The sequence below is a fragment of the Mus musculus genome, chromosome 19, assembly GCF_000001635.26.
Source record: "Mus musculus strain C57BL/6J chromosome 19, GRCm38.p6 C57BL/6J".
Lineage (NCBI taxonomy): Eukaryota > Metazoa > Chordata > Mammalia > Rodentia > Muridae > Mus > Mus musculus.
Window position 1 is genome coordinate 22532202 of NC_000085.6, and position 22986 is coordinate 22555187.

At 38.7% G+C, this 22986-nt stretch overlaps 1 protein-coding gene and 1 long non-coding RNA gene across 40 annotated transcripts in view; both read left to right on the top strand.

Moving 5' to 3' along the window:
• The window catches only part of Gm33649, a 71640-nt gene extending 56744 nt beyond the window's left edge, over positions 1–14896 (top strand). The window contains exon 2 of the long non-coding RNA XR_386608.4: positions 1–14896. This exon is cut by the window's left edge and continues 15725 nt beyond it. This is a non-coding gene — a long non-coding RNA (predicted gene, 33649).
• The window catches only part of Trpm3 (transient receptor potential cation channel, subfamily M, member 3), an 857614-nt gene that overhangs the window by 394405 nt on the left and 440223 nt on the right, over positions 1–22986 (top strand). The gene's annotated exons all lie outside the window — the stretch shown is intronic.

Sequence of the window (22986 nt, forward strand, 5' to 3'; positions counted from 1 at the left end):
TTCCAACTCCCTAGAGTACAAAGCAACCCATGGACTTGAACAATGCAAATCTGTTTGAAAACACTTTATACTCTGCCACTTCAGCTTTTATCTCGCTAAGCTGTCTAAGACTTGAAAATTCAGTAGGATCATTAAAATCAATTCTTAGACCTCTGTTCCTTTGTAATCAGTAAACACGGTGTGTTGACCGAAGAAGAGGATAGAAGCTTTAGCGCTGAGAATGAATGGGCTGCGCCACTTGCTTGCTTGTACTTGGTGCCATTTTCCATAGGATGGAAATTGTTTTCCTGTGTATTTTTTTTTTCTTTGATTTTCATTCTCTTGGGGCATCCATGCTATACAGAACTAAGAGTGGATAGGACCAAAGGCAAAGTGGCTTTCATCTTCCAGGCTGTGGGCTCTTGGACATTGCTGATTGGGTCGGGTGTGATGCTTTCTGGTGAAAGGTTTCTGTGTTTATCCATGCCATCATATCCATGTTCTGATCGATGTTAGCTGAGAGAGGAAGCTGATGACACTGTCAGCTTTGTTGCATGGTCTGAAATCAACAAAATGCCCTCCATTTTGGAAGAGTTACACTGAGTGGATGGGTGATAGATAGATTGACCATGGACTCTTTTGTACATGTGATATACATAAGTTCGACTCTCTCTCTCTCTCTCTCTCTCTCTCTCTCTCTCTCTCTCACACACACACACACACACACACACACATACACACACATACACATTTGTATAAGCTTGCCTAATTCAAAAATTACATACATAGACATCATATATTTATATATGCTTGTGTAAACCTACTGATTTTGAGGTTCATCTTAGATTCTACCCAATTAAAAAAATCCAAGATATTAGACTTATGTTATATATTCAAAAATACCAATACACAATGTCTCTAGCTACCAGACTCACTTTCAGGTTTCAGGGTAATGTCTATTTGGTTATATTAAAGTAGCTTTACATAACTTATTTTAAAATTCTCCCATGTCACAAGTTGGAAATAATCATAGGAAAATTTGAAAAACACTAAAGGATTTGTTAGTAGCCTAAGGAAACAATTGCAAACTTTACTACAATATAACATATTCTTTGTTAGAACACTTTTGTATATTCGTGCCTATTATCCAGGACGTTTTTATTGCTGTTTTTATTGGGAATGCACAATTTGAGTTGGGAATGCACAATTTTATTTGGACAACTACGTTTCCTTTCTCCTTTTACCTCAGCCATAGTTTCCTGTGATCTTAAGTACTTAATAAATACTCGAGTCATGTTGCAGAAGTTGTCTCAAACGCTAAATCATTGCAAAGCTAAAAGTTTGAGTTGTGAAGTATGAGTTTGTCTTATACTTAAACACTGTTGATTCTACAACTCCCCTTGATCTACCCCATAAGACATAGAATCTGGAGGAGCTATCCGAACCTGATGCTGCTGTTTTGCACAGCATTGACTTGCAAGTTTCCTGATGGTAGGAAGCTGCTTTTCTTTATCTGATACAAAGGTAGCTTTCTTCCAAAACTTCTCTCAACCGAGACCTGATACCAGAAGCGTCTGCTTTTAGGTTCTTGCACAAAATAAACTGTATTAAGACCTTCCCCTACTTCTTGGGAAACAGTGTGTCAACCAATAGGTTAAAGACTCTCTTCCTTCCCTTTTAGTATTTCAGTTAATCCCCAACAATTTAGTAAAGAAACTCTGGGACTTGTAGGAAAATCTGAAGATTATGTCAATAGTATTTCCACTTATTAGTGAGATTTCGGGGCGTTGAGATAGTATGGTCACTCTAAAGGTTGCAGAGACGGCAGAAATTTGGAGGAAGTGTAATTTACAGGCAGTGTGACCTGGCAGCCCATGCTCATGCATCCTAATTAGGTAAAACAGGCCCTGAAATTGCCTTCTGTCATCTGGGTAAGAAGCAATTACAGTCATAATTCAGGATGCTGGTTCCACTAGAGAAGAAGGTATTATATTTAGCTGACTCTTTTAATCAACTGGGGGTTAAAATATTAATGTCTCTATTTGTGAAAATGCAGTGGTGCATGGGGGCAGGGAATAATTTACAGCTAAGAAGATGGGAAAGTTTCAGAATTTTAGCCTGAAACTTCCCAATTTCTAAGTCATAAAGTTGGAGTTGGTTAAAAATAATTGTTTTTGTGTCTGACAAAGACTGGGGGAAAATTCCCATGTACAAACCAGCATCAAACAACAGAGCTCAAAACATGGATTTGTAACACTAACCTGAGCTTAAAGTGGTGCATCATATGTGTTATGTTCTGATGGAGCGCTTTTTCATAGCAGCCCCTGCATGTCTCTGTTTAATAGAGTTTGGCTTCTACTTATAAACAAGAAGCTCAGAGGTGATAGTGAATATCATTTTTTTTGAAGAGGCTCTATTTATAGCAAATCTCCAAATACATTTTATGTGGGAAAGAAAATTTAAGAATTTATTTTATTTATTTATTTTTTATTTCTGGTTCTCTTATGTCCATGTGTGGGTCTGTGAACTAGTATGTGAGCTCATGTGCCTGTGGATTCCAGAAGAGGGTGGCATGTTTACTAGAGCAAAAATTGCAAGTGGTTTTGAGCTGCCTCGTGTGGGCACTGGGGACTGAGCTGAGGGTCTTCTGCTACTCCAGTATGTATACACTGGACCACTAAGCCATCTCTCCAATCACTGCAAGAAAAATGTTTACCATATGTGTTTATACAATAGTTGAATCACCACATCTGTGGCTTCTTATGTTTGCTGATGAAATATGCCCAACCTATAAAGTATTTTCTGGATTTGGGAGTTGTTCCTGGAAAGCTTTTCTGGGAGGAAGGCAAAGATGTTGGCCATTTGGTCATTTCTTTGTCTGTTTCTGTTGCCATAACAGAATGCCTGAGGCTGGGTAACTTATGGGAAAAGAAACTCCTTCTCTTCACGGTTCATACAGCTAAAGGTGTGATGTAGCACTACCTAAGAGGGCAAGATGGCATGGTCCATTGCAAGGGGTGAGTGATTGTATGCAGGAAGGGCAAAGCAATGGGCATGGCCTGGTCTTACAGCTTTCCTTCTAGGGTAATGAATCCAGTCTATAACACCTCTAGCCACTCCTAAGACAGAGCCACACAGCAATCACATTGCAACATGGGTTTCCAAGGGCACCGATGTGTTCACATCATAGCAATATGTGACGAGTCTTTTTTTGTTTTCTAAAAAAATCTAAGCTCCATAATTAATGGCTCCTTGATGGATGCAGATGGCTGGATAGCTGTCAACAATATTTTAATAATAAAAAACAACTGCAAAAAAAATGAACTTAGGGGAAAAAACTTCTATAATAAAGACGATTGACTTCAATAAAGAGACAGAATTTATTGAAGTCAAAAAAAAAAAAAGGCTGGAATTACCAATAGCTTGGGATTAGGACCTGCCACTGTGAAATTTAAAAAAAAAAAAACCTCACAAAAACAGTATTGAGAGAATTTTTTCATAGCAAGATCTGTAGCTCACACATGATTTTCACTAAGAGTAAGGTGATACATGATCATTTGCGTCCATCCACACATGCATATGCTGTATGATGTGCAGGTAAATGCTATATCACCCCTCCCCCCCCCCCCCGCAAAAGACAAAAACAAAAACAAAAAGCAAAAAAAAAAAAAAACCACCTGGAAGATACAGTCAGTAAAATCCCTGACTTGTATAAAATTCTGCAATATACAGACTTAGCCATGACTTATGGCTAAATACCAAGTTATGGTTCCTGAGCATACAGCTGGAGAAAATGAACAAGGTCAACTCTTGCCCTTTCACACTCAGATGAGGCAGCTCAAGGAGCCCCTGCCCATCCTACCGTCTTATACCTTTAACTTGGAACACTCCACAAGCTGGAGTCTGTGATGATACACAGAAGGGGGCACCACATCTGAACATGTAAGAATGAAATGTTCATCTTTCTTTGTGCCCTATCTCATTCAGTCAAGTCACTAGACGTGTTACATGTGCCTCTTCTTGGGCATGCCTCAATTTGTAGAAACATATTTGATTGTAAATGTGAACACTCACCAATCCTTACTCGGGCATTCTCAGCTGCTTTGATCTCTACTCTTCCAAGCAAAGCAGAATGAATCATGACCCCTGTAATGAGCAGAAAGGGCACCTCTAGGATCCTTATTTATATTTTAGTAAAAGTACTTTTCCCCCAGGGTCTTGCTCTCAGCAAAGCTGGATCTTAATACATGGGTCTGGTTTGATTTTCCAATAACTATTTATTTATTTATCTATTTATTTATTTGCTGTACATATGTATAAGAGTAGTATGTATAAGTATGGTGTGCCTGGTGCATACATGTAGATGTGGAGCATGTATGTCCATGCACATACAGGCAAAACATACTCTTTGATCATTTCCTGCCTCACTCCTTTAAGATGGGGTGGTCTCTTGTTAAATTAGAAACTCACAGGGCTAGAGAGATGGCTCAGAGGTTAAGAGCACCGACTGCTCTTCCAGAGGTCCTGAGTTCAATTGCCAGCAACCACATGGTGCCTCACAACTATTCGTAATGAGATCTGATGCCCTCTTCTGGAGTGTCTGAAGACAGCTACAGTGTACTTACATATATAATAAATTAGAAACTCACTGTTTTGATGAGTCTAACTGGCTAGCAAGTTCTTGAGATCTACATATCTCTATCCCTTCCCTCAGCCTCAGTGCCAGGATACAGGTATGTGCATCCAGGCCTGACTTCTTGTGTAGGGGTTGGAGATTTGATCTCAAGTCTCCAGGTTTGTACAGCAAGTGCTCTTACCCACTAAGCCAGTACTTAGTCCTCCCAATGACTTGTAACTCTTTATTTATTATGTTCCTTCTTGCCTGAGAAATCGGAGGCCACAGTCTGTTTCAGATAAGGAGATTATCAATACTAGATGGATGCAAAGAGTCAGAGGGAAAGAGGAGCTCATTGTTTGACTCTGCTTATAATCAATAATTGGCTCTAGATTAAAGTGTGGAGTATACATCAATATGGATGGAAATATGATGACTGGTTAAATGAAATAATTCAAGAAGAAAGACAACAATTTATCCAAGTATATCGCTTTTCATCTGACAACAAAGAAAGGGGTTTTGTTTTGTTTTGTTTTGTTGCAAATTCTAGATTTTTAGTTCATAAATACTTTATTGGCAGTATGCATCATCATATACGACACGAAGAACACAATGAAGACCAATAAACTGACTCTTCTTCTTCTGAACAAATATATATATATATTTAAATCCATTCAATTAAGTCCTTACCACTTACAATTAAAAACTGAATTGTACATTTGATCTTGATGGGATTCTATAATGCAAAAGTAGTGATGATATAACTTGGAATTCTTTTCTGATATGTGAGATACTTTTTATCTCAAAATCTGGTGGCGAAACTCTTAAAATTAATACTAAGGATCATCAATGAGAACTCTAAAACAGACCTACGATTTATGTTTTAATTGTGTGTGTGTGTGTGTGTGTGTGTGTGTGTGTACACTATGTACATGCCGATGTCCACAGGAATGAAAAGAAGTTGGGTTTTCTGGAATTGGAATTATGGGTGGTTGGGAACTGCTCAACATAGGTGCTGGGAACTGAACCCAGGCCCTCTGGAGGAGATACAAGCTCTCCCAACTGCTGAGTTAAGGCAGATGTGTAAATGAGCTTAATGCTAAGGGCTGTATGTTGTCACAGTAAGTAAGTGAGTGCGTACATTCTCAGTATGGACATGAACCAGGCATGAGAAGTCACCTTTTCACCCTGTCAGGCCCAGTTGTCTTGATCATGCACATGTTATATCCTCTCTGTCTATGAGAATGTTATCACATTTCTGTGGATGGAAGAGGTGGTTGTTATCATTTTTCCCAGACTTCTGCCATCCTGCCCCTTTCTTTCTCTTATCATGCTTGTTTGCTTCACTTCTGTAATATTTAGACTTTTGTCAATAGTATATTGAACTTAATGATGGACTTACAACCCAGTATTTCTAAACATAATGTGATATTTGTAAATACAAAGATGATGGATCCCTGTGTGTTCCCACTATATCAGTAAGAAGAGAAGGGTTAAATTTCAATGACAGTCAAATTATAGTTTAGGAAACATATTTCATAAGAGGATCACTAAAGTAACACACTTATGATGGAGTGACTCCATCATCTCTAGCCTGGACTTTGAAATTGAGAAATTTACATATGCAAAGAGCATAACAATCTCTTCATAACATGTGTTGAAAAATCTATTAACTTTTGCTTTCTTTGTAAGCTGAGACCACTTAAGTTTAATTCTTATATTTGTTTTTGTTCCATTGTCACAGAGAATTTAAACATAGAAGGAATAAATAATGAATGAATGACCTCAAAAAGTACAAATTCCATAGTACTGGTAGCATAAAAATTAACCTGGACCCTCTAATGTCACTAAAACATTATGGGGAATAAACACGGTCAACAACAAATGTGTACGCTTTATGCCCATTACCTGCCTTTCTTCAACAGTGTGTGATAATTAGAATGCAAGGTATTTCATCCATGTTGGAGCCATCCTTTAGAGCAACATGATGAACACATTGCTAATATTCCAGAAAGTTGGATACATATATCTAGAAAATTTTAAAAGGAATAAGCAGAAGAAGGAATATTCAAACTCAAACCAAGTCAAACAAAAATCTGTTCTCTGCTGCTACTGCAAGGTAGTTTTAAACTCTGATAGCTGAGATCATATGGGCATACTCACCTCTGTGCTCCTCACACCACATGAATTGCTTGACACTCGATGTGTGTGAATTGAGAGAATAATCGTTTCATATATAAAATGAAATTATGCTCCTACTTATTTGGAGGTCAATTTTCAGACATTTCATACGGGTAACATATTAGTTCCACAGTGCCAAGCCCCAAAGAGCAATAGGAGTCAATGATAGAATGTAGAAGAGGCTAAGATATGCAGAGATGATGAAGTAAACCCCTAAATCCCATGAGTTTGGTAATCCAGCGTTTGGATCAGATAATTGCATTGATGTCCACAACATGACCTGTACCTGTGTGAAACTTTAGCATAATAAGTGCAATGAATTGAACTGAGAGGCTCTAGGAGAAATAGTTTTAAGCCCAACTTTTGCATTCCAGGTAAAGTTGTCAATTAGCATTGACTTCATGCTCTGTGTTGAATCATGAGCATGTTATTACAAATCAATGTAATTACTCAACATGTCCACTGAGAGTTACTACACTAAATTCCACAATAAATCACATTGTCTTTACCAAATCATGTCTTATGTTCTGAGGATGTCATTCAGCCTGATTACTTGAAGAAAAAGTGGGTGTCATTTTAGTGATCTTTGACCTTTGTTAAAATTTAGGGTTCTGTCACAACAGAAAGTTATAACTCAGCTCTATGAAAGTCTATGTATGCTGACATAGCTAATAACTCCTCCCTTCTAAGGAATATACTAACAGAGTTAATGACAAAACAATTGCAAAAATTCTTTAAGAATAATTTAAATAATTTCCTTAACTATAAAAATACGATATATTTACTGAATAAGCCTCAGAAAATTAAAGATAAGAAATAAAATATATCCTCTGACCCTGAGGTAACTACAATGAATATGTTTAATATGGGTGTGGTGACACTGCATGTCCTGTGCTGCATTTATAGCTATGTAAGTCACAGAAAGAGAGTGTGAATTTTGCTTCTTGCCAACATAGAAATACCTAGTATGTTTCAATTTCTCATAACTCTAGCATGGCTACAATAGCTAAAAGGTCAGTATATAATTTGGTAGATTATTCAAATAGTAGCATTCCCCAAAAAAGTAATATAAATTCTCTAATTTATTTTTACACTAACACTATATTCTTAATTTTAACTGTTCATCTAAGAACTACTTATCATCGACATCTATGAGACAGGCATTTGAATACATTTATGTATAAAGATCTGAAATATTTAATAAGGTCTCTTATTGATGGTCTTTATGACACAAAACCATAAACCATTACTTGTAGAGATTCTAAAGTGCCTAAAGGACTGTTCTCAATATTACATGTATTGAAATATCTACTAACTTTCACTTTTTTCATAAGCTGAGAACATTTAAACTTAATTCTAATATTTCTATCTATTCTATTGCTACAGAGAACTTAAACTTAGAAGGAATAGTGAACCTTTCATTGAGGAAATATTCCCTAATTTCTAATTTGTCGTCATTTTATATTTTACCCATATTTCAAAGCACAGCTTTTACTCTGTACTGAGTGTGTGTGTGTGTGTGTGTGTGTGTGTGTTTGTGTGCGCGCGCGCATATATACACTTCTGGGATTTTGATATATATTGTATTCTCCTTACATAAAGGTATTTTGAGTTTATAAGCATGAGTATATAAAGAAAATATGCATATTTTTATAAACATGTATCTAAAATATAGTTGTTTCTTGGAATGTTGATAGTTATTGTCAACTTGACACAATGTAGACCCACCCAAGAAGAAAGTCTCAATGATAATCTATCTAACTTGGGCTGGCAAGTCTATAAGGGATTTTCATGGTTTGTTAATTGAAGTGGGAAAGGCCCAATCTGAACATGGGTAGCAGTATTTCATACGTGAGGTCCTGGACATTATGAGAAAGAGAGGGCCATCAAAGCACTAGCATGCACACATGAATAAGTCATTGTCTATGGATGTATTACAACTAGTCAAGTTCCTACTGTCTTAACTTTCCCAAAATGATGGACTGTAACAGGGATTGGTGAGCCAAATAAAAACTTCCTTGAAGTTTCTCTTGTCAGAGTGTTTTATCATAGCAACAGGAAATAATACTAAGGCACTTTGATTACATATGTAGAGAGTATATCAAAATTGCTAACAATATCTGTGGCTTTATCACTTATATAATTTACAGACACGTTCATATCACCTTATAGTTGTTACAGCTATCATAAACTACCATTTGTACTAATCTTTATTTTGAAATTGTGACAATTACTAGACATACACTGCATATATAATGTGTTGGTGAAAGCCTTAGATATTTTATTCTATCAACCATTTCTGCATTTCACTATAGTTGATTATCTTTGAAAATGGATACAGCTTATTTTTATGCATATTATATGTTTTGAGATTCATCCATAAATGTATTTTAGCCCCCTGAAGAATAGAATAATATTCCAGTACATAATAATCATAGCTATAAGTTTTAAATTTTTTCTAATAACAGAACTAAATGAACATAAGAGACAATTCAATGGTTAGATGATTTTATGTGGCACATTATTTAAAACTGCATAATTTAAACCATACTGAGTTCAACCTATTTTTCTTTTATTTACACACAATAAGCCTATTTATCACTCAGAAATAACTGCATATTATTTGATGTATTCTTCCAATATTTCTTAGGCATGTAAAAATAGGATGGTAGCATGCATAGCATAGCATAGCATAGATTTTTTAAACCAAAAGTTCAATACAGCAAATTGATTTTATTTTGTCATTAAATATATTATGTACATTATGCTACTCATTATCTAATAATATTCCTTTGATAAATGTGCCATGCAGAACAATCTTCCTTGATACTTTAGAAATAATCTCTTAAATAGCTTCTGTAATCCATTTTAAAATGCTAACCATGGAACTTGGAAAACTGGACAGAAATTTGATCCTAAACAAACAAAAAGGTTGGAAATAGATGGAGATAATTGAACAGAAGTGACCCTAGATGATAACACACATGAGGAACATCTAATCTCTCTCTCTACAGCTGATGCTACCCTCATCCAGTTTGTGTGTTGTCAAGTTTGTCTGAGTTAATTCTGATATAGCTAGCAAGACTTGGCAGGTGTACTTCATAAGGTAAAGTAATGAGTTTGCAGAAAGAATTCTAGAAAGAAGCCCTTTGGGGTTCTAGAGGTCACTGTTCGCTATTTCCTAGAATACAGGGCTTTAAGGCAAAAATGGCTCCCCCTTTACACCCACTTCCATCTCTGCAAACTTGACAGTTCTCAAGAAAAGTTCCAGAGAGAAAAGAATGAAAATCTTATTCTGATGGCATGCTCAGTCGTTGTAGAACTACACGAAGATGTTTTTATGGTTCTGTACTTGTATATATGTGTGTACTATGTATTTATACACACACAAATCACAGGGAGTTCAGTGATCTGAGGAAAGATATGAACCACAATTCCTTATGATTATAAAGAGCCTAAGTATGACAGAGAGGGATCCATTAATCAAGTTGTGTGCATTAGTTATTTTTCCATTGCTGTGATAACACACCATGAGCAAGGCAACTTATAGAAGAATAAGTTTGTTTTGACTTAGTTTTGAAGAGGGCTCAAGTCCATCTTGTCAAGGATGGCATGGCAGCAGGCAACAGGCAGCAGGCAGCAGGCAGCTGGCAGCAAGCATGCCAGCTTCAGCTGGAAGCTGAGAACTCACATCTCAACCATAAGCTCAGAGTGTGAGAAAGAACCAGAAGTAGGGTAGGGCCTAAAGCTCTCAAAACCCACCTTCAGTGATGTACTTCCCCCATCAAGGCCACACCTACCAAACTTCCTCGAACCACTGTTCTAACTGGGGGACCAACTATTCAAATACAGGAGCTAATGGGGCCATTCACATTCAACTCACTACATTGTGAAATATTTAGCTTCTCTTAAGAACTGGTTTAAGATGTGTTAGTCATAACCGTATGGAACATAGATAGTCTCCATAATTTATCTCCATAGGTGACATTTGTCTATATTAACAGAAAAGTAGAGTAAACCAGTTTAATGTATGGGTGGCATCCTGGTAAGGGGAATTTACTGGGGAAAAAAGAAAATGGTAAGCTAGGTGTCTAATCTCCTAAAGAGACCAACAGAGAGAGTCACCATTGCTTGTGACATCATGTACCTTAGTGGCATTCACAGAAGCCACAGGACGAAGCTGGTTCTGGTGTTCCTACCACAGAGCTTTGACTTGAAGCTTCCCATATTGTGTATGCTGTGCTTATAGCAGTGGCTGCCAGTTGGTCAATGCAATCAATACTTGTCCTCATTAAGGACAAAGTTTGCTAACTCAGCCAAAATGGTATCCCCCCCCCCTCCCAGGGGAGATCATACTATTCATGGCTCATTTGAAAATAAATCTTGTACATCTCATCCTCATGAATGTAAGAATGTTTATTTCTTCTTTATGAATTGTATACTTTTTTTTTGCCAAGAAAGCTCAGGCTTCCTCAGAGGTCTATTCTCTCAGCTGTCATCTGCAGGCGGGGAGGTTACTTCCACGCAGCACTGACAAGCAGAACAAGCCAGTCCGTAGGGACTCGAGAGCTTACCACATCAGTCTAGACAGATTGTCTGTCCATCTTCCTAAGCCAAGAATGCAAAACAGGACAAAAGTTAATGTGTTGGTCTAGAAAATGATGAGTTCAGCTAGTCTTTGGAGAGCGGGTGTCATATAGACTAAGGAACACTTGTCTCCTCAGAGGGAGTAATGTTCTTGGTGCTCTGAGAGTTAAGGAAACTGAAGTAACTGCCACCTTTTGCTAAATTCAGAAAACAAGATGTCGAGAGTCACAGCCTGAAAAGGGGGTCAAAGTGTGGCAAAAGTGTGGAACCTGTCTTTGCTCACATGTCAGGTGGGCAGGCAGCCACCACACAGTGCTTAGCTTTGGGGGCCTGTGTATCTGCAGTGGGCTTGATACATCGGGGACACACATGTTCCAGGCACAGTGGAATGAAGTCTGAGAATTAAGCACCAAAAGGACACAAATGATGAGAAAGAAATAACAATGCTTATATTGTCACACATGACAAATGTTCTGCTATGAGATAATACAGTTAGCTAACACTGACTGAATGCCAGGCTCCCTTCTACCTGTGATTCACTCCTAATGAAGAAACCTAAGGACAGAGAAGTTTCTACCTGCCGATGACAGATTTTGAGTCATAGGAAGTTGGTTTCAGAATGCATACTTGTAGCAGTTATATTTTTCAGTATATTTAGAGGTGATGATATATTCTGTTTGCAGAGGCTGTGTCTCCTCTGATAAAGGCCCCGGTTTGTCTTACCAAGCTTGCCTACTACTTTCCAGATACAACCGAATCTCCCTTTTCTTTCTGGAACCTGATAGTAGTTCACTCCTTGGTATTCGGAAACTCTGTCCTAATATGTTTGCATACACAATCTTTCCTTGATTATATGAGGATAATTTGTACCTAATTAATTAACCAATAAAACTTTACTTTGAGTCAAATGTAAATTAACATTCAATCACAAGAAATAGCAAAGATGTATGCAGTGTCCCTGATCTGATTTGTTTTAGTTTTTAATATTTTGAAAAACCACAGTAAATCCTTAGTCTATCCAAGACCAGGTTACTGACAGTGTACAGTACTGAGACTTCTCTGGTTTAAGCTGTGCTTATTGGGGGGTGTGGTTCTATAGTGTTTTGTGTATGCTCCTGTTTCTACTTGACAGCCATTTGCTGGAAGGTTCATTCTCATAAGGACCCTTATGTTCCCTTTTACAGCCATAACATCTCTTTCCCTCACATCCCTTCCTCTGTCCCTCACCTTGGACAACTAACAAAGCCATCCACCATTTCTAAAACGTTTTCCTTTCCAAATGTTAAGTATGAATGAAGTAATACAGAGCATCACTTTTTTCACTTTAGCTTTTGTACCTGGCACTATTCGCCGGAAATAATTTCCGAGGAGACTTCAACGTTGTTGCATGTGTGACAAAGAAAAACAAAGTTTTATCATTGAATAGTGCTCCGTAGTTAAGGTGACAACTCTGAGTTGTTACCACTTTGGTCTAGCTAGAAATAATGTCCCTAATTACAGTCACACACAGCTTTTGTGAGACCGTAAGACTATTATCTAGGAAAGCAAGCCAGACACACCTCGGCTAAGTTACATATTAGTTGATGTTTAGCTCTATGAGAAACTGCTAAGTGATTTTCCAGAGTGGCTCTCGTCTGATGTCACCCACAGACCCAGGTTTCTCCCCATCTTTGCTGGAATTGCTATCGTGTTTTATGACTACTTATGATCTTAGTTCTAGATATTTTTTTGTGATTCAACTTGGATTATTTTCCCCATCTTGGTGGCTAACACTACAGAGTACTGCTTTATGGCTTATTCTCGTTTATGTTTTCTCTTAGGGAAAGTCTCTATGTCTCGTGCTATTTCTAACTAGATTGTTGATGTTTTTAACTATTAAGGTTGAGTGTTCTCTCTGTAGAACACTGATAAATAATATCTGTATGACAACAAGTGACTCGGGCATACATTCACTATCTATAGCTTGATTTTAATATTATTAGAAGTATTTTGAAGCAAAAAAATAGATGTGTCATTTTAACAAGTGTCAAATAATCAGGATTTCTTTTTTTTTTTTCCATTTTATGTATCCTCTTGTGTGTGTTTCTGTGTGTGTGTGTATGCAGAAACCAGGAATTCTTTCCTTAGCTCCAAATAACAAAGATTTTTGTCATAAAGATATCACAGTTTTATGTTTCATATTAAAGTCTCTTCTTTGCTGCATTAGTATTTTGCATGAAGGATGTGACGTAGGCTGACATTCACTTATTTGTTCATTTTTCTTATGGATAGATATCCCGTCATCATAGCAACATTGCAGGTAAAAATGAATGATTGCAGGTATCATCACTCCTCCACTGGGTTTCATTTTTACCTTTAGAAAAAAAATCACTGGCACTCACACATGGCTTTAGTCTCCGTACTTGGAGGATTGGGGCAGGAAGACCGCAAGTGTAAGGCTAACCTGGACTATGGAATGAGACCCAGGAAAATAATGAGCTATTATAATATGTAGTTTAGCTTCTGGCCTCTCTGATTCTATGTTATGAGGGTTGCCCTCCCTTTCTTGGTCCCTTGATGAATGTGGCTGCACAGTGAGACCTGACAGTTGGTAGAGTGACTATTCTCACTGTCTTTTCTTTGCAGATTTACCGTAGCTGCTTTTGAACCTATGGTTTTTTTTTGTTTGTTTGTTTTGTTTTTTTTGTTTGTTTGTTTCCTGACCTCTTGGTTTTTTACTTTAAAAGGAAAAGCTTAATAACTTGTCCATGGAGATGGCTCGGTAGGTGAGAGGCTTCTTGTGGAAGTATAAGGACCTGGGCTCATAGTCCTAGTGCCTACATAGTAAGCATGGTGTGACAGTGAATGCTTTTGTTCCCAGCACTGAGAATGAGACACAGGAAGATCCTGGGTGCTTACTGGCTAGCCCATCTACATAATAGGGGAACTCCAGGCCCAGTGAGAAACCCTGTCGCCAACACTAAGATGGAAAGTGACAGAGGATTCGTGAAGACTCATCACCTCTGCCTATGTGTGCACATGGACACATAGACCTGTATACAAATGTGATGCACACACAGCACATGTGACAAAATGAAAGGAAAGCAGCATCCTCTACCACTGAGCATCACATTCCAATCTCTAATACCTTACTCTTTGTGCCATACATAATACCTACAGGTTCCTACATCTTGGTTCATCATTCTTATATGTATTTACTATCTGCTATGAAATATAAGGTCTTGGGCTACTTAAGTCATTCTATCTTAACCCTGTCTCCTTCTCTGTCTCTCCATTACGGTTAAACCACTAGCTATTTGGCCAGTAAGATAATATTCTGCAATAATTCATTCTATGAAATTTCTTTAGACTTTCTCCATGGTCCAAATTTGAAACACAGTGGCATTTTATTCTCTTGCACTTGGAAAGAATTTATGCTCAACATTTGTTGGGAGTGGATTTCCAGACTTCTCAGTTGAATCTATTCCATTACTTATTCTCTATATCCTTGGTGGTATTTTCCCATTTATTTTATTAGTTTTGAGGAAAAAAAAAGTGTTAGTGTTCCTGCCATCGCATCTATTATTGCATGTGATTTTTACTGCATTCATCAATATTCACGTGGTAAATTTTAAATTCTTATAATTAAGTATAAAACATGTACATAAGCTGTCTTATTCAGTCTGGTCTTCTATCACTAAAAAATCATTTTTATCTGTAATTGTTAAAGCTTTTTATCTGATGTCAACATGACTTTCTTGTTTTATGTTTCCATGGGATATATTCTCCATCTCTTATTTTAAAATCGTTGTATCTTTGGATTGGCCATGTGCGTCTTACAATTTTAGCTTTGGCTCAAATATTTGATAGTGTTCTTTTTTTTTTTTTTTTTTTTTAGTAATTCACCATGGCCATCTTGGACTTCTATTTTTGTCCACTTATATTTTAGGTTTTTTTTTTTAAGATGTATTTCTTTAATGTGTATGAGTGTTTTGCCTGTGTGTTTGTCTGTGCACCATATGCATACCTGGTGCCTGTGAAAGCCGGAAGAGTATGCCAGATTTCATGAAACTGGAGTCAATGAGGCTGTGAGCCACCATGTGGATGCTGGAAAGGAAACTTGAGTTCTCTTCAGGACAATAAATCCTCTTAACCGCTGAGCCAGCTCTCCAGCACTAACCCACATATATTTATGTAAATACTCGTACATTTGGTTAAATAATTCATCGCATTATTTACTTTCCGTTTGTCCTCTGAGTTTTTTTTCTGTTCTTGTTGCTAGTTTGAGATGCAGCCTTATGGTTTGTCTCAAACTGAGTTGGGACTCAATGTGTAGCCCAGGCTAACCCTAAACTCATGATAATTCCGCTGTCTTGGCTTTCTAAGTGCTGAGCTACTAAGTACCAAGTATCCATCGCCATGTCTGGTTAATACTGCTTCTGAGCGTTTGCATTTTCTCGCCTTCCTTGTGTTCTTTATAAGCACCTTAACTAAAGGGATAAAGTCACCTAAGAAAGTCAAGACAGAAAGGGGAAACTCACATGGCCTTTCATGCATTGTGAGTGTGAAATTATTGGTGTAAGCATATGACACAATACAACACAGAGGGCGTAATCTGGTCAGATGGTGTGTAGTGAGTTTGTAGAGAAATTGGAGCTCTTGCACAGTGTTGGTGTAAACACTAATAGATGCAGCCACTGTGAGGCAATAATGCAAATTCCTTAAAGATGAGAATTCTGAATTCTGTAGCTCTTACCCACTTATATGCAACCCACCAATCCTACTCTGCTTTACTCACGCTAAAGAAGTGAAAACAAGAAGCGCTATTTGTACGCTTTTGTCCATAGCTATATTATTCACAATAGCTCCAAATGGCAGCAACCCAAATGTCCCTGTTGAGTACAACAAACAAGAAATATGTATGCACATACAATGGGATATTGTGCAGACTTAAAAAGAACAGAAATGCTGACACGGGCTTCAACATGTCCGGACTGTAGAGACGCACTGAGCAAAATGAGCACACAGACAGACAGATGCTGAGGGATTCTACTGATGTGAGGCACTTAGTGTAATTAAATTCACAGACACTAAAAGTGACATGGCTGGCGTGGGGCATTGACAGTGATGATGGTGGTGGCAGCAACAATGGGACTTAGTGTTGCATTGTAAGGGTTTTGTTTTGTTTTGTTTGGGGGGAAAAAGATAAAGAATGTTTGGGTGATGGGTATAGATGCTGGCTGCACAACTGTGACTTAAAGCACCTCACCTGAACATTTGAAGATGTATGTCTGTAATACACACACACACCACACACACACACACACACTTACAGAGACATGTAATATGTTCACGGTGGGAATTAACTATTCTCAGGCTAAAGGAAACTCCATCTAACACACTGCTCAGCACAACCAATACTTGCTCTCAGTGAAATGTGGATATTCACTCAAGACACAAATCTGTTCACAGCCTTTCAAGAATGAAATTAAACATGTCTGGATCATTGATTCTTCTCTCTGCTTAGTTTACTTTTACAAGAAAAGCTTTGGATTATCAAGTGGAAATTCAGAACAAGTGTGAAGGCTTTAATGGCAAAGTTCAAAGTCTTGTGTGATAAAGGAGGCACTCTTTACGTGACATCAAAACCAGAGACTTCTTTCGTAAATTTCCATAGCAGTTTACAACTATTATTTCAATGTCCATGCTACCTGTTGAGTAGAGCACAACTCAAGGCAATGGCCGATTTCCACAGAGTCTGAGCCCAGGTTGTATGACTGGGAGTGCCTGCATTCATCTCAGTCCCAGGCTAAAACGATGAATGTACTCCTGTTTTATTATCCAAGACTCCTGAGCAGCACTGCCCACAGCTGGCAGAGGTGTGGATGCCTCTCCTGAGTGCCTGGCAAAGCAGAATGGAGAGTCTCAGTTCCTGGTTTCGTGAGCGTTTGTCAGAACAAACAAACTAAGGGCACTAGCTTAAGTAGGGCCCAGTGTCACGTGAGTACCTGCATGTCAGACAGCATCCCACCCATAGAGCCACTGCAAAGGGGAAAATAATGTCTGTTTTCTCTTAAACTCCAAATGTAAGAAAAAAAAACTGATGAACAAAAATGAGAAATATTTATTTAGGGCATCTTTATACTAGATTTGTGTTTTCAGTTGACAAACTCAAGCTCTCCTAATAAAAATAGGCTAAGCAAAAAGCACTCAGGGGGCCAGAGTGGTTTAATTTAAACCATTAATTATTTTCAAAAGGATTTTTGTTATGAAGAGAAAGTGGAAGATGTAGTAACCATAACAAATGCAGCAGTATATATAAAATAATAGGATGGCATTGAGGCAAGACATCTCATTCATGTAAATAAACATAAGCGGATTAAGCCTAACTTACAAGAACAATTTTAAGATCAGGCTCATGATACAAAACCCAAATCAATGCTGCATGTGTGAAATACACGTAAAAATGTGTTCTGGATGCTAAAAATGAAGAAATGAAAGCAGGCATGATAATATATGTCTGTAACCCTCAGAACTCTGAAGGCAGGGGTAGGACTGCAGTTGTGAGGCCAACGGTTTATTATCAAACGACCCTCGGTTTGCTTCTCTCTCCTCTGTTGTTCAATCATAAGTTTTAGGATGTTGGAATCACATAGTGTTATTAATCTGTAGAATCCAGGACCTAAGAAATCCCTATGGGAAGAACCTAAGCCAAATGATAGAAGACAGAAAGGAATAGCCACAGAAGCAGGCATCCATGAACTAAAAATCAGAGGGGGGAAGAAAAGGGAGGGAGGGAGGGAGGGAGGGAGGGAGGGAGGGAGGGAGGGAGGGAGAGAAGAGAGAGAGAGAGAGAGAGAGAGAGAGAGAGAGAGAGAGAGAGAGAGAGCTTGTTCTTTAAATAAACCTTCTCATATAGGAAAAGTGTTACAAACAGTAACTGAAGGGGAGACCGTGTGTGAATATACAGGAAAGCTATGAATCCATAGAATAATAATAATAAAAAAAATGCCAGCAGGGAAAGTTCATAAAACAAAGGAAATTAAAAAACTATTTTGGGTCTTTTGTCCTACTCTGTGCTAATCAATTGAAAAAAAAATCTAACTGAAATAAGCAATTTCCTAAGTAAAGGCAATTCCTTGGCCTTAAGAGATAGAAAACTTCAGCAGACCAATTTGTATAAAGCACACTTAGTTATCAAAGCACAAAGTAAATTCTATCCAGACTCCCATGGCTTCATCACCTCACATACACTTAAATTATTTCATATTTACACAAATAAAAAAATAATAACTCTCAAAGCATCCTCCTGAAACAAGTATGAAATGAATGTCAATGTTACAAAGTTGCCACAGGATTGAAGGGGCAGCCTGCTCTCACACAAGATGGAGTAGACCTTAGGTAACATGTATGATGGAGGAAAATATATTTTAATATTTCAAAGATCTTATAATAACATCATATCACTAGTAAACTTGCCATAGTAATTTATCTAGGGAGAGAAATCATATTATCTCCATAGGGGAAACAAACCAAGCCAGTCTGCTCTATATAGCAAGTCTCAGAGCATCACCCAGGGCAATAGAGGACACACATACACACACACACACACACACACACACACACACACACACACACACACACAACCTTTATAACATTATTCATAGTAAAATTGTGGGGAAAGTCCAGTGCCCATCCACAGAAGATTGACTGCATAAATGTCACACAGTAAGGGACAAGGAACCCAAAGGGATGAAAAAAAAAAAAAGAGCAAACACCCTTAAGTGGGGGGAAAGATGGTTCAAGGGGTACAACATGTTAAAACTAAATCTGCCAAAATGAAACAAGTTAGACTGAAAAGTTTAAGAATTGGAGCTGATGGCTGGACAGCTGAGAAGTGGCCAGACACGGAAGTTAAGGGAGGCAGAAACAGCAAGCACAATGGGCTCACCTACATGGGCAGAGCCACTTCCAAACCAAGGGCCCTACCATATTTGATTGTGTACTGAATCAAACAACAAGAATGATTAGACATTTTTGGAAACCTCGACTGTGGACCGATATCACGTTTCTCCTCATGTGAGGTTAATGATGTGGTTGAGCTCGAAAGGGCTATGTTTCTAAAAGGTACATGCAAACAAAGTACTACGGTAGCTAAAGCTAAGACTCAGTAATTCCATACAACAAGGCGTAGCGGTTAAGTGGAGAGCTTTGGTTCAGTTATTTTGCAGATTTGAATTATTCAAATAAAAAGTTGGGAGACAGAGGGAATATCCAAGGAGGAGATGTTTATTATTCTTCAGGTCAGGGATTCACATTTTAATAATGATTTCTAAGAAGTGCATTAGTCATCATAACTGAATAAGCATGCATTACTCATCTGGTACACTATTTGTACAAGAAGGCAGAAGAATTTATCTAGTTCAGTTTCTAGAGAACAGAGATATAATGGAGGAAGAAAAAAATCACGGGAAAGCATGATTTCTGTTCTAAGTGAATTTTGGTGACGTCTGTATGGAATAATTTTGTTGTATATTCAAAAAGCTTTAGAGACCTCTCATTACAAAGACATGCCGCTCTTGTTAGATGCGTTTCTAGAGGCTGTTGTTTGATCTCAAGGTTCAAACCCTAAGACCAAGGTATCCAAGTTTAGTCAAGAGAAGTATATCTCTTGATGACGTTTCTGCATTGAATTCTTCTGTGTAGAAGTGAGATCAAAGAAATGCTGAAGAATGAGTTAATAACTAGATGCAGAAACTCAGTCTATGGGCTTCAGATCTCAGAGTGCTCAGTGCAGATCCTCCCCCTGTCTTAGCATATTAACCACAAGGGGGCGCCCAAGACTCGGTACCTGCTTGGTGCTGCACCTACACTGTTGTCTCTATTGCTTAGATTTATAGAAAACCATTCCAGTAGGCCCCCTGCTTATTCACGTACATCTTCCTCTGCTAGCAAAGCAGTGAAACCAAAACTAAAGTGACTGAATTCCAATGTGCTGTCACCACCACCCCCCCCCATGCAACACGTGTTTAAAACTCCCTCCTTTCCTAGAACGCAATTCAGCTGCCTGTTCACAAATAGTCTACCATCAGCGCCATCGTCCTGCCTTCCTTCTTCAGTTAGAAAGTTTATGTTTTTTGCTTCGACTCCCAAACGGTTTATTTTCCAAGGCTACATTATTTCTAAGGCAGGGTTGGGGGAATAAAGTGTTTTGGTTTTGACCATGACTGCATTGATTCTGGCCAGTGTCCTTACGAGTTATGTGTGGCTCCAAGACCTTTAGAAGTAAACTCAGGAACCAGATGTGATGGTAGAGGATAGAGAGGCAGAAAGACAGGGGTTGTATGTTTGAGAACAGTCTGGACTTCGCAGGCAGACCCTCCATCTCAGCATGTGTGAGCACTACAGCAGTTATTTATTTTAGGGTTGGTTTTCTGGTTTGGGTTTTGGGTTTGGTTTGGTTTGGTTTGGTTTGGTTTGGTTTGGTCTGGTCTGGTCTGGTCTGGTCTGGTCTGGTCTGGTTTGATCTGGCTTGGTTTGGTTTGGTTTTGGAGACAGAATCTCACAATGTAGCCTAGGCTGAATTCAAATCTGTGAACCTCCTGCTTCAGCCTCCCCAGTGCTTAGATAACAATCACCACTCCCACAATCTTTGCTAATACTTGTTTTGGTAACCTGGGTAGGAAGGACATTCATGTGAGAGTCCCGGGTTATGTCTCTTTCTTTACTTCTATTCTCTATTAGCTACCCAGCATTCCTACACTCAATCAGAAGGCACATGATTGCCGAATTGGTTATATACACAGCCCAGACGTTGTGCACAGCCCTACCTTCTGAGTAGGTCCTAGGGTTCCCAGTCCACATCACTTAGCCTAGCCCGGACTCTTGTCCTCAAGACTAGAGAACTCTGACAATGGCTTTGGATTCTAGAAGTACTTGTAAACAGAATCCACTCGGGCACCCTCCCACGTAACACCGTTTAAGCCTCTTCTACACCAACCCGACACCTGATACAATCAATGCAAAGCCGTTAGCTAGAATTGAGGAAATCTGACCCTTGATATTTGAAAATGACCCTGTTTGTATTCTGAATCCCTTGAAGTCTTTTCAATAAAGAAGGGTATTTGACTGTTCTCGAGCTGCCACTGCTTATAGAAGCAACTGCATCGTATTATCCGTTCCGTCTACAGACCTGCCAAGAACGATGGGTTGGAGGACAGAGCCACTTATTTGATTCTGAGAATATGTTTATTCTGTGAACACTAATGGAAAAAAAAATAGCAAAACTACCACATGTCACCTCTCAGACTGAGGTGACCCTGCTGACTAGAAAGCAGATGCGCATTGCGTTGCTGGCTTCTTGTAACAGCTACAAGCATCGAAACATCTTAATGAATTCAAAGTCTGGAGCTGTTCCCTGTCTGTCTGTCGGTGATTCTTATTTAAATAGCAAACCCTGTTTAATTGGCTCCAAAGGTAATCAGGCTAGACACATTTGGGGTGCTAACCGACAAAGGAGAGGCAAATAAATTACAAAGAAAAAATCTGAATTTCTCTAGATCCCAATAAAAGTAAGAAAAAATTTCATTCTGCTGTGTGTACATGCTTTAAAACGTATCTTTCACTCGAAACCATATGCTGGGGGAATTACTTTTATATCTGGGGATGAACCTGAACCCAACATTGGTATTTTCTTTCCAAATCTTAGTAGTCCTTCAAAATGGCTAACGAAAAAACAACAACAAACAAACAAACAAACAAACAAAAAGAATGACTAAACTGAGGTGGAATTCAACATTTCAGCCTGAATATTCAGCCCAGCCAAATCTTCAGGCTCTGAATTAATAAACTCATTCCGTCTGACTTGATTTTAGGGTCACATTGAGCCAAAACCAACTTCCGGGGCTTGGGAGCCTTGCTTTGAACAGAAGGCTGTTTGCTTGTTCCCAGTGGGAATACATTATGCTGAGTGATGGCTTCCTGTTTGTCCTGGAGGGGCCTCCCTGGCCTGAAAGAAGTCACAATTTGGGTCAGCTCTCTCTGCAGGGGCCATTCCTGACAGCTTTCTTGGGATAAATGAGATCTGAAACATCGGGCTTTCAGTATATGAAAAGGTCTTGGCACAAAGCCCCCGTCTCTCTACAGAGGGCTCTGACTTTGAAAATGCCCTGCATGCTGCAGTTTTTCCCCAGCCCACAGGGACTCCTGCTGGGGCATCTTGCTAGGAGGTCCACGTGCTCCCGTGCTCCCCACGTGGATAGATTAGATGTCTGTGGGAGGACTGCCCAGAAACTGTTGCACCTTCTGAAATGACAATGCAAGGTGCCGAAGGGTAAAAATAGCCCTGGATCAACACATGAGTCAATGGCTGTATTTAACCAATCTTCTGTTAGGGAACAAAAAAGCCTTAAAATGCCACCATGCTGAAAATAACGGGCAATTAAAGCACACCGAACCGAACCCATGATATGACTTGTGGCAGCCAAGTGTTCTCCAGAAGCCTCCTTCTTGGAGAGCTAATTGCACGGGGTTTCCAGTCTTTAGCTTCCCCCTCAGGTTTCCTACTGAGCCCTTTACTCTTTTATATTTGAGAAGCATAGATTCACCCAGGCACCCAGGGCAATACTATTACTGCCTGTCATTTC